Genomic DNA, 12,554 nt, shown 5'->3' with positions numbered 1-12,554 from the left:
AAATAACAACACAGAGCAAAGGAAACTGAACACACAGTTTACTGGAAGACCATGCATTATTTTTGTTTTTTTCTCGAAAGCTCTTTTTCTTTTTATAAAGATTGGCACCTGAGCTAACATCTGTTGCCAATCTTTTTTTCTTCTCCTCCTCCTCCTTCTTCTTCTCCCCAAAGCCCCCCAGTACATAGTTGTATATTCTAGTTGTAGGTCCTTCTGGTTTGTGCTACGTGGGATGCTACCTCAGCATGGCTTGATAAGCAATGCCACGTCCATGCCCAGGATCTGAACCGGTGAAACCCTGGGCCATCACATGAACTTAACCACTCAGCCACAGGGCTGGCCCCTTAGGCATTATTTTGTATATGTAAAGATGACATAATTGAGATAAAATATAGCAGTTGTATAAATATACATATATAAATGGGCTTAAATCACTTATTAAAAGAAAAAGATTTTCAGATTGATTCATGAAATAAAACCCATCTCTAGGATGTATATAAGAGAGCCTAAAATAAAAGAATGTACAAAGATGTACTGGGCAAATGCAAATTTAAAAGCAAGGGTTGGGCCGGCCTGGTGGCACAGCGTTAAGTGCGCACATTCTGCTTTGGTGGCCTGGGGGTTCCCCAGTTCGGATCCCGAGTGTGGACATGGCACCACTTGGCAAGCCATGCTGTGGCAGGCATCCCACATATATAGTAGAGGAAGATGGGCATGGATGTTAGCTCAGGGCCAGTCTTCCTCAGCAAAAAGAGGAGGATTGGCAGCAGATGTTAGCTTAGGGCTGATCTTCCTCAAAAAAAAAAAGAAAAGCAAAGATTATAATCTTAATATCAGACAGGTAGCATTCAAGCAAAAAAGTATTAAATGAGACAAACAAGAATACTTTATAGTGCTAAAAGCTACAACTCACTATGAAGATACAATTGTCATGAATATCTATGCAACAATACAGCTACAAATTTTGCAAAGTAGCAACAACAGGAGAAGATTGGGGAAATGGCAGAAAAATGCTAATAACTTTAATGCATATCTCTCCGTCCAAAGACAGTCCAAAGAAATAACAAAAAATGTAAGAATTTAGGAGAACTAAACAACGTTGGACTATAAGATGGATAGTCTTATAAGATGGATAAAAGATTTATCAATCTTTTGCTACAAAATGTTATAAGATGGTATGTCAGTTATCTATTGTTGCGTTAACAAATTACCTCCAAAATTCAGTGGCTTAAAACAACACACATATATTATCTCAATTTCTGTGGGTCAGGAGTTCAATAGCACCTTAGCTAGCTGGTTCTGGCTCAAGGTCTCTCATGAGGTTGCAGTCATCTCAAAACTTGACTAGAGCTGGAGGATCTACTTTCATATTGGCTCACTCACATAGTTGTTGGCTAGAGGCCATATGAACCTCTCCACAGGGCTTCTTGAGTATCCTTATAATGAGTTAGCTGGCTTCTCAATAATCCAAGAGAGACAGAAAGGATGCAGCCACAATGCCTGTTTATGACCTAGTCTCAGAAGTGCCTCACTATTTCTGCCACATTCTATTCATTAGAAGCAAGTCCCTAAGTACTATCTGTGTTCAAGGGGAGGGGGCGCACCTTCGGAAGGGAGGAATATCAAAGAATTTGTGAATTATGTTTTAAAAGCACCACAGACCCTATACCAAAAGTAAAAATTTGGACTGTTTCTCTATTAGAATAAAAAATTGATCCTTGAATATACAGTCTGCTGTCAATGCCCAGATAACAGAAGTTTCTTAACTCATGAAAATACTCTACACAAGAGCCTGTTAACTTTTGAGTCTTGCAGTAATAGTTGTCATTCAACAGGTATAGGAAAGGAAAAAAAGGAAAATTAAAAAGTTACAGCAAGAAATACACTGAAACCATGTTTGGTCAGCCTGACTCACTAATGGGAATGTTCCAACATTATCTGATTTATTTGGAAGACAAAGACATTTTAAAGATAGTGCAATTTAAGGATCTAGACCTGGTCATACTTGAGTTTAAAGGGCTTTGCCTTGATCAAGCACCTCAAGCAGAGGACAGAATAAAAGGATTAGTATAAAGTATTGAGTCTTTCTCTTATGTATACAGTAATTGTCTCCAATTAGGATAAAAGCTACTTATAAAAGACCATATCTTTTCCTTTTTTAATCTAGTTTAGCTGTTCAATAAATAAACTACCTAATGGAAAACAAGATAAAGAAATATGGTCAGCCTTCATTTCAAGTACTAATTTATAATTATAAGACTGCTGAACTAAAGTCCTGGCTTCCAATTCTGCTAGGTAAATGAACTAATTGGAGATCATAGTTCTAATTCTACTCACCTTCTATTAAAAAACTCAGGTTTACCAGGTCCTAGCATTATCTAGCACTTAAAAAACAAGATCAATCAAGCAACCCTAAAACACAATTCTATACTTCTCTAATAAGTCTAATAAAAAAAAATTTCCCGTGAAAGGAGATAAATTGGGCACATCTGGGACTTTCGGGATACAGAATCTGAGGATCACTATTTAGAACCAACTGCCAGAACTGAATCATCACAAACTTCCATCATATTTACACAATTGGAGTAAATGCTATATACATATTTATTTCAACATGCGTTAATACAATCCAATGTTCCACACAATCTTCTTATCCAATGGACCTAGTTGTGGGTGTTCATTTTATGTTAGGATCTGGAAAATGTTAATAATATTTTTGACAGTTACAATAACTAAAATTTTTAGTTCCTTTTACCCCACTTTTCTCAGTTTATTTACAAAGATAGAATATTTTAGCACCAATTTAAAACACATACAATACAAAAGAGTAACAAGTCTGAAGTCTACTACACAGAGTGAATGATCTTAGGCAAGTCACCTAAATTCTCTTTAATTTCCAATTTCCAAAATGGCAATAGTAATATTCAATCTAAATCGTAAGCTTACCATAAGCAATTAATGACTTAATGTTGGCTGAGCTCATTTTAACAAAATCTACAGAACTCAAATTCTATGTTTTAGGGCGGGGGTTGGCAACTATAACCTGTGGGCCAAATCTGGCCCATGGCCTATTTTATATGGTTCACAAGCTAAAACAGTTTTTACATTTTAAAAGAATTATAAAGGCAAAAGAAGGAGAAGAGAAAGGTGGAGGAGGAGAAACAACAGAGACTGTATGTGCCCCATAGAGCCTAGAATATTTACTAACTGGCCCTTTCCAGAAATAGTTTGCTGACCCCTGTTCTAGTGGATTCAGCTATCATGAAAACATTTCTAGAAATAATATTTTTCAATGAATATGATAATCAAAATGTATATACTTCAAAGTCATATTACGGGCAGTTAAAGGGGAAAGAAAAAGAATGAGCAAACTGTATCTGAGATCATTAATTTAACAAATATTTGAATGCCTACACACGCTAAGCATGAGTCTTATAACAGTGAACAATCAGATAAATAATCCCTGCTTTCATGGATTAGAAGAAAGTAGTCGGGGAGATGAATAAGCAATTACTACATGTATGGTTTAATAAATGCAGTAACAGTGGGTACAATTACAGGTTAATAAGGGAGATTACAGAAGGAGTGCTTAATCCAAATATAGGGTGTCAGAGGAAGTTTTCCAGAGGAATGACCCCTAGGATGAGAATAAATGAGGAAGATGTGTTAATCAAGTGAAATAGGGGAAGAAAAAGTATTCCAATTCAAGAGACTACCATGCAAAGGTGCAGAGGCCAGACAGAGAATTGTGTACTTACAGATCTAAAGGTCAGAGGGGCCAACCCATGGCCTAGGGATCAAGTTCAGAGTGCTCCACTTCGGTGGCCCGGGTATGGACCTACACCACTTGGCAGCAGCCACACTGTGGCAGCGACCCACATACAAAATAGAGGAAGATTGGCACAGATGTTAGCTTGACTCTTCCTCAAGCAAAAAGAGGAAGATTGGCAACAGATGTTAGCTCAGGGTGAATCTTCCTCAGCAAAAGACAGGAAGAAAGAAAGAAGGTTAGAAGAGCTGCAACCGACCTTACAGGGAAGTGGGAGTGAAGGTAGAGTATAAAGAGATGAAGCTAGAGATATAAGCAGGCATCAGGCCATGTGGAGGGTTTTAGAGTTTATACTGAGGGTGAGAAGCCATGGATGGATTTTAAGCTGAAGAGAAACAATAAAATTTTCATTTTAGAGCACATAGTCTAGTGGTATACAGAATGGACTGGAGGAGACAAGACAGAAGACAAGATATAGAGATACTAGCTAATGAAGTTTTACATGCTATAATTCAGGTGAGAGATGGGACGTACTGGTATCAACTGGTACCAGGTGGAACATACTGTACCAATTGCTGAGTTATTGTCTCTCAGCTCCAGCTCCAAATCCTTCTATTCTCTGCTTTGTGGTGTTGTTTATATTAGTACTTTACTATATCTGGGATTTATTTTGATGTGAGATAGGGATGGTATTTCCTATTTTTCCACATGAATAGCCAGTTGTCGCAATATTTTTTTATTTTTTTGAGGAAGATTAGCCCTGAGCTAACATCTGCTGCCAATCCTCCTCTTTTTGCTGAGGAAGACGGGCCCTGAGCTAACATCCATGCCCATCGTTTATATATTTTATATATAAAATCAGAGAAAGAGTTCTGTGTATTTTTACGTCTGAGATAGATCCAATGCACTATACAATGAAATTCTGATACATGCAAAAAACTGAATTAGGGACTTCGAGTTCTAGGCCTGGCTTGCCTTCCTTGTGACTTAACCATAAGTTCCAAATCTTCTACTTTTTATATTCTCAGGGCCTAATACAGTGCATAAACAGTATATAGAAAGTCTAATCTTCATTTGTTCTTCAAGAGAATGGGAGAAGTGATACAGATATAACAATAAGCTAGTATGATCAGTCTAATTGATTGAGAATATTTTGTGTTTTCCCAGATATCTCAAAATAAAAATTGATAATTTTCTATAATATCCCAAAAGTACATTACGATATTTTCACACATAACTGAGAGTCTGTTGTTTGCTAATAGGGATGTGGAGGTCTTCCCAATAAATAGCCAGAGCATTTTGAAAAGCTTTTTCCTGATTTTAGGAATAAAATTAATTGTGAAAGGGCAGGTGTGTTGGGGAGAAGGGAGAAGGAACCAGAAGCAATTTAAATTAGGCAGTACCACTGTCTCTTTCATAGGTTAAAGGTGGGAGGAGGTGATGAGGGCCAGAATCTGGTAATTTAAGGTGACAGACACTAATAATAAGTATCTTTGAATTTAAAAGCTGTAGCAAGAGAGGCCATAATTAAATTACATGAGGACAAAGAAGGATAGAGAAAGACTAAAAGGTGCTCTCAGGTCAGCCTTCCACTACAGCTGGGTACTGTTCTCACAGAGCTCCCCAGAGAGTCTTCTACCATCAAGTGACATTTGAGGTATTACACATGTGAGATGGGATTGGACACCTTGAGCATATGATCCTTAAGGGGCTGACAGTGCACACTTCCTGCTGAACTAGTTTCTTATCCTAGAGTCTGATCCCTGAGCTCAGATGTTCTCCTGTTCTCCGGTACTTTTCAAACTTCTATCATTCTGTTACTAAAAGAATGAGGAAGAACCAACAGATCAGCTTCTGCTGTGGGGTATGCAATTTACCTCCAGAAAACTTCTCAGCCTATATGAGGAAAGACTGGGGGAAGTGGGAAAGCTATCCGATATTTACTAAATATGTACTATATGCTAAGCAGAGTACTAGGTGTCATTTAATTTAATCCTTATGACAATACTGTCACCCAAGTATTATTATTGCCAAAGAAGAAGCTGAGACTTGGAGAAACTAAGAAACTTGCTTCCTGGGGCCGGCCCAGTGGCACAGCGGTTAAGTGCACACATTCCACTTCGGCGGCCCGGGTTCGCCAGTTTGGATCCTGGGTGCAGACATGGCACCACTTGGCAAAAAGCCATGCTGTGGTAGGCATCCCACGTATAAAGTAGAGGAAGATGAGTATGGATGTTAGCTCAGGGCCAGCCTTCCTCAGCAAAAAGAGGAGGATTGGCAGTAGTTAGCTCAGAGCTAACTTTCCTAAAAAAAAAAAAAAAGAAACTTGCTTCCTGACTCACGTTAAGAAGTCAAAGAGCTAGGCACCTGCCCGGAGGTGCAGTAGTTAAGTTTGCGCACTCTGCTTCAGCAGCCCAGGGTTTGCGGCCAAGATCCCGGCCCACGCCCTGCTTATCAAGCCATGTTGTGGCAACTGGCCCACATATAAAATAGAGGGAGATGGGCACAGATGTTGGCACAGGGCCAAACTTCTTCAGCAAAAAGAGGAGGATTGGTGGTGGATGTTAGCTCACAGCTAATCTTCCTCAAGAAAAAGAAGTCAAAAAGGGCCAGCCCTGGGGCTGGCCCGGTGGTGCAGCGGTTAAGTTCACATGTTCCACTTCGGCGGCCCAGGGTTCACTGGTTCGGAACCCCGGGTGTGGACATGGCAGCACTTGGTACACCATGCTGTGGTAGGCATCCCATGTATAAAGTAGAGGAAGATGGGCATGGATGTTAGCTCCGGGCCAGTCTTCCTCAGCAAAAAGAAGAGGATTGGGAGCAGCTGGCTCAGGGCTAATCTTCCTCAAAAAAGAAAAAAAAAAAGGGCCAGCCCCAGTGGCCTAGTAGTTAAGTTCATTGAGCTCTGCTTTGGCAGCCCAGCTTCTGTTTCCAGGCATGGACCTACACCACTCCTTGGTCAGTAGCCATGCTGTTGCAGTGGCCCACATACAAAAAGAGAAAGACTCACTCAGGGCGAATCTTCCTCAGCATAAAAAAAAAAAAAGTGAAAGAGATGAAATGCAAATGCATTCTGACTCCAAACCTACGTTTATTCCACCAGAGCAAGAGATCCCTCCCAGTCAAGTGTTAATACCTGGCTGTTTCCCTCCCTATTGGTAATGCATCATCTCCCTGGCTATGTAACATTTCCACAACAGAGTGACTTTTTCCTGAAACAATTTAACCTCCTGCAAAATCCCAAAGGTTTATGAAGTTCAGGAATATTAGTGTACATGTGTTTAAAATCCAAAAAGTGTGCAAGGAAGTACACTAATCCTGCCAACAATAAGTTTTTTAAAAAGGAAATCACTTCCTCCTTCATTTATGGGAATTGCTTGGAAGCAGAAGTCAGGAAATCCCCTTCCTTGATTTGCGGTATTTATGTGGCTGTTATTCCCAAAAGAAGAGAATTTATTCTACTTTATCCTTTGAAATTTTCAATATTTTCTCATTCTACCTTAATAGAACATATTTTTGGTTATTTAAAAAATTTCCACATGACAAGAGTTTATTTTACTCCCTTTTCAATATTCTGAGAAAATGAAGCTACAAGCAAAGTATGCCTAGTTACTTCTTTCTGTTTTTAAGTCCTGCCCTCAGGGGAATAATTACTTCTTATACATAAAAAAATACATATTACTTACAATGATAACTTACTATCCTAGGAATTACTTATGGGAAAATACCTTTAATGCACATATACATTTCTGGTTAGAGAAATGGATGTTTGGGAAAAATGCAAATTGCTCATATGTATAGGATTCCTAATATCCAAGAATAACTTCTCAATACTTTCCACCAAAGCAAAATAAATTATTTTAATAACTAAAAGATTATCATAGACAAATAATTAAATGGAATAGAATAGAATGTCCAAAAATAGACCAACACAAATATATTCATTTAATTTTCGACCAAGGGGCCAAAGTAATTCAATGGGTGAAAGCGTACCCTTTTCAACAAATGGTGCCAGAGCAACTGGCTATGCATATGGAAAAACCTTGACCCTTACCTCACACCATGTAACAAAAAATTAACTTTAAATGAATCATAGACCCACAGGTAAGATCCAAAGCATAAGTGAAAATCTTTGTGACCTTGGGTTAGACAAATATGTCTTAGAATGCAAAAAGTACAAGCCATAAAAGAAAAAACTGATAAACTGTACTTCATCAAAACTTAAAACTTCCGCTTTTTGAAGGATACTATTAAGAAAAATTAAGAAACAAGTCATGAACTAGGAGAAAATACTTTCAAAGCATCTATCTGATAAAAGACATATCCAGATTATATAAACAATTTTTACAACTCAATAATAAGACAATTCAATTAATAAATGGGAAAAAGATTTGAACAGATACTCCACCAAAAAAGATATATGAAAGGCAAATAAGCACATGAAATGATGCGCAGCATCATTAGTTATTTGGGAAATTAACCACAATGAGCTATCACAGTATCCACTAGAATGGCTAAAATTAAAAAGACCAACAAAACTAAGTACTCAGGCTGGCCTGGTGGTGTAGTGGTTAAGTTCCCAAGTTCTGCTTCAGTGGCCTGGGTTTCACAGGTTCGGATCTGCGGTGCGGACCTAGCACCTCTCGTCAAGCCACCCTGTAGTGGCATCCGACATAAAATAGAAAAAGATTGGCATAGATAGTAGCTCAGCAACAAGCCTCCTCAAGCAAAACGAGGAAGATTGGCAACAGATGTTAGCTCACAGCCAATATGCCTCACAAAACAAAAGCCAAAAAAAAAAAACCAATACCAAGTACAGTGGAGAATGGGCAGCAACTAGAATTCTCATACATTGCTGTCAGGAATGCAAAATAGTACAACCACTTTGGAAAAGTCTGGCAGTTTTTTAAAAAGTTAAATGCACATTACAATGCAACCCACTCCTTAGGAATCCTACTTCTAAGTATTTACCCAAGAGAAAACAGATGTCCATGTGAAGACTGGTATGTAAATATTCATAGCAGCTTTATTCATAGTAGCCCAAAACTAGAAACAACACAAATGTCTATTAACTGATGAATCAATAAATTGTGATATGTCTATACAATGGAACACACTACTTAGCATTAAAAAGGAATGAAGTACTGATACATGAAACAACATGGATAACCTCAAAAGCATTATGCTAAGTGAAAGAATCCAGAGCTAGACGCAAAGACAACAAACATTTATATGAAATTCTAGTAAAGTCAAAACTGTAATGACAGAAAGCAGATCAGCGGTTGCACTGGGTAGAGGTGAAGGATTAGGGGAGAGGATTGACGGCAAAGGGTCAAAAGGGAACGTTTGGGGATGACAGAAATATGGTATATCTGGGTTGTCACGGTAGTTAAAACTGCTGTACACATTTGTCAAAAACATATTGAAATGTGTACTAAAATTGGTGAATCTTAATGTATGTAAAGTATGCCTCAACAAAGCTGATTTTTAAAAAATGGTCCTCTTCTTTCATGAGATCAGAGATTCATATTAGACACGAGATTTCTGATCATGTGACATTATTAAAGATTTCCTTTGACAATTTTTAAGAATGAAGGCGGTCAATGATTGAACTAGAATAGATTTTTTTGAGGCAAAGAGTAAATGATACACTTATCTATGTATTATATATGACAAGTATTATGTAACTACATATATTATGTATTATATAAATATACAGTAAATATTTGATTCTAAAAGTATTAAGAACAACAAAGCTTCTCAACTTAAATCTTCATCCCTCTTTTAAGATTTAGAAAGAATACACCGAGAATTTAATTTTTTCATATACAGTTATCAAAATGACTCCTCATGTGTCTACCCAAAAAGGCAAATTTATATAATAGTTTAATATAGACCTATGAAGTTTTTAACTTCAACTAAACCATAGTATGTCATATGACCACAAACTCTTTATTTTGTTTTTAAGATGTTTTTCCCTGATTTTTCTCTACATCTAATTTAAAATAATAGTCATGCCTGGAAAATTACATGTAACATAATAAGACCTCTGTTGTTTTTAACTCTGTACGTTCTCCTAAGGCAATCTCATCCTTCCTAGGATCCTTCGTTACAATCTGTATGCTGATGATTTTGAAAAAAATAAAAATAAAATAAAAAATAAAGTAAGTTTAGCCCTTCTATGCTTTCTTCTCCCCTGTTGATCCCACCCCATCTATCTATCCCTTCCTGTGAACCAACCAAATACAGACACACCTCTGCCTTGCTAATTCCTATTTACCCTTCAGTTTAGACATCAATTCCTCTAGGAAGACTTCTTTTTTTTTGAGGAAGATTAGCCCTGAGCTAACTGCTGCCAATCCTCCTGTTTTTGCTGAGGAAGACTGGCCCTGAGCTAACATCTGTGCCCATCTTCCTCTACTTTATATATGGGACGCCTACCACAGCATGGCGTGCCAAGCGGTGCCATGTGGGCACCTGGGATCCAAACCGGTGAACCTCGGGCCACCAAAGTGGAACATGCGCACTTAACCGCTGCGCCACCGGGCCGGCCCCTCCTCTAGGAAGACTTCTGATCCCCAAGACTGAGTTAAGTACCCCTTCTAAGGGCTACCATAGCCTCCTGTGTTTCCCCCTATAGCAGTACTTATCTAAAGTACTCTACTAACTTAATTATTTGTCCCACTGAATCACTGTCTTGTTCTCCAGTGAATCTCTCAGTGCTTAACACTGTACCTGGCATACAGTACGCACTCAATAAATATTTACTCAATGAAAAAATGAATGGCTTTTATTTAGAAGAAGTATCAATGAAGTTGAGGCAAACAGGATGAAAAATTGTTTAATGCAATGGAAAATATGTATACCAATGAACAAGTGTCAAGAGGAAGTATAAAAAAAATAACCACGGGGCTGGCCCGTGGCTGAGTGGTTAAGTTCACGCGCTCCGCTGCAGGTGGCCCAGTGTTTCGTTGGTTCGAATCCTGGGCGCAGACATGGCAATGCTCATCAAACCACACTGAGGCAGCGTGCCACATGCCACAACTAGAAGGACCCACAATGAAGAATATACAACTATGTACTGGGGGGCTTTGGGGAGAAAAAGGAAAAAAATAAAATCTTTAAAAATAAATAAATAAATAACCACAGCAAGCCAGCCCTAATGGTTAAAGTTCAGTGCACTCTGCTTTGGCGGCCCAGGTTTGGTTCCTGAGTGCGGAACCACACCACTTGTCTGTCAGTAGCCATACTATGGCAGTGGTTCATATAGAAGAACTAGAAGGATCTACAAATAGAATATACAACTGTGTACTGGGGCTTTGGGGAGGAAAAAAAAAGAGAGAGAGAGAGGAAGATTGGTAACAGATGTTAGCTCAGGGCGAATCTTTCCCAGCAAAAAAAATAAAAATAAAAAAAATAACCACAGTAATTGAACTAGGAAAAACACGAACAAAGGATTTGAGTAAGCAATTCACAACAAAGAAATCCAAATGGACAATAAGCACCAAAAAAGATGTTTATTCTCACTATCGATTAGACAAATGCAAGTTAAACCAATGATATTACCATTGCATACTCATCAAACTGGCAAAGATTTAAAGCTGACAGTAATTACTTTTGGTATGGATGTAGAGAAATGAGATCTCACACTGTGAATGGAAAGGGAAACTGGAGGTATGTACCTAGAAACTTTGGCATACAAGTACAAGGATGTCCTTTTAACATGGTTGATAATACTGAAAAAATGGAACTAATCTAAATGTCCATCAGTAGTGATATATGTGTCAATGGAGTACTTCAAAGCAGGTAAAAATGAATCAGAGTTACATATATGAATATGAATAGTCCCCCACAATAAAGAATAAAGAATTAACATCAACAGTGCCAATGCTGAGAAATTAGGAGTACAGAAACAAAGGAGCCAACACAGGAGAAAAGCAAGGATAATGGTATAACCATTATTTGACGATCCCCACCTGCTAACTCTTTTCCCAATAAAATTTCTTGTCATTAAGTTTGATACATGATCTACTATTTGATGTAAGAACTACCATTTTTCACCTCGTACAAATTCATTAAAATGAAACTTCTTTCAGCTTTAGCACCACTGACTGCAATAGTGCTCTTTTTAGCTTTTCATACAGTTGCCGGGATTGTACATTGCTTGATTTTACATTATTATCTACAAAATCCTGAAAATCATTCAAATTAATTTCATGTTTTAAAATGTTAACTTAGGGGCTGGCCCCGTGGCCGAGTGGTTAAGTTCGCGCGCTCTGCTGCAGGTGGTCCAGTGTTTCGTCAGTTCGAATCCTGGGCACTGACATGGCACCGCTCATCAAAACATGCTGAGGCGGCACCCCACGTGCCACAACTAGAAGGACCCAGAACTAAGAATATACAACTATGTACCGGGGGGCTTTGGGGAGAAAAAGGAAAAAAATAAAATCTAAAAAAAAAATAATAAAATGTTAACTTAAATGATACAATTTTCTTCCACCAGCTATCCATGGTAAGTTAGTTCTTCATAAGGCTGAGGAGATGGTTTTAATAAATCAAAATAATAAAAATGCTTTGTTTCTAATAAAAGACACAAATTCATTACTTTTTAGTGACAGATTCCTAGGCAGAACTTCAAATTTATTTTTTATTAAATGGAATGTCTTTAAACTTATCTGACAAATCTTTAACATCAGATGCTTTCTAATAACAAGTTTAAATTTTCCCCAGGTTTTATGGTGCATTTAATTTTTTTACCTTCTGAATGTCAGTTGATCTTGACTGT

The 12,554-nt window shown here is 37.9% G+C and overlaps 1 protein-coding gene across 2 annotated transcripts in view; it reads right to left on the bottom strand.

The window, feature by feature from the left end:
- LARP4 (La ribonucleoprotein 4) overlaps positions 1–12,554 on the bottom strand; it is a 170,654-nt gene that overhangs the window by 154,034 nt on the left and 4,066 nt on the right. The window lies entirely within an intron of this gene.

The sequence above is a fragment of the Equus przewalskii genome, chromosome 5 (genome assembly GCF_037783145.1).
Source record: "Equus przewalskii isolate Varuska chromosome 5, EquPr2, whole genome shotgun sequence".
NCBI lineage: Eukaryota > Metazoa > Chordata > Mammalia > Perissodactyla > Equidae > Equus > Equus przewalskii.
The sequence above is the reverse complement of the archived record's forward strand: the minus strand, read 5'-3'. Positions and strand labels throughout refer to the sequence as shown.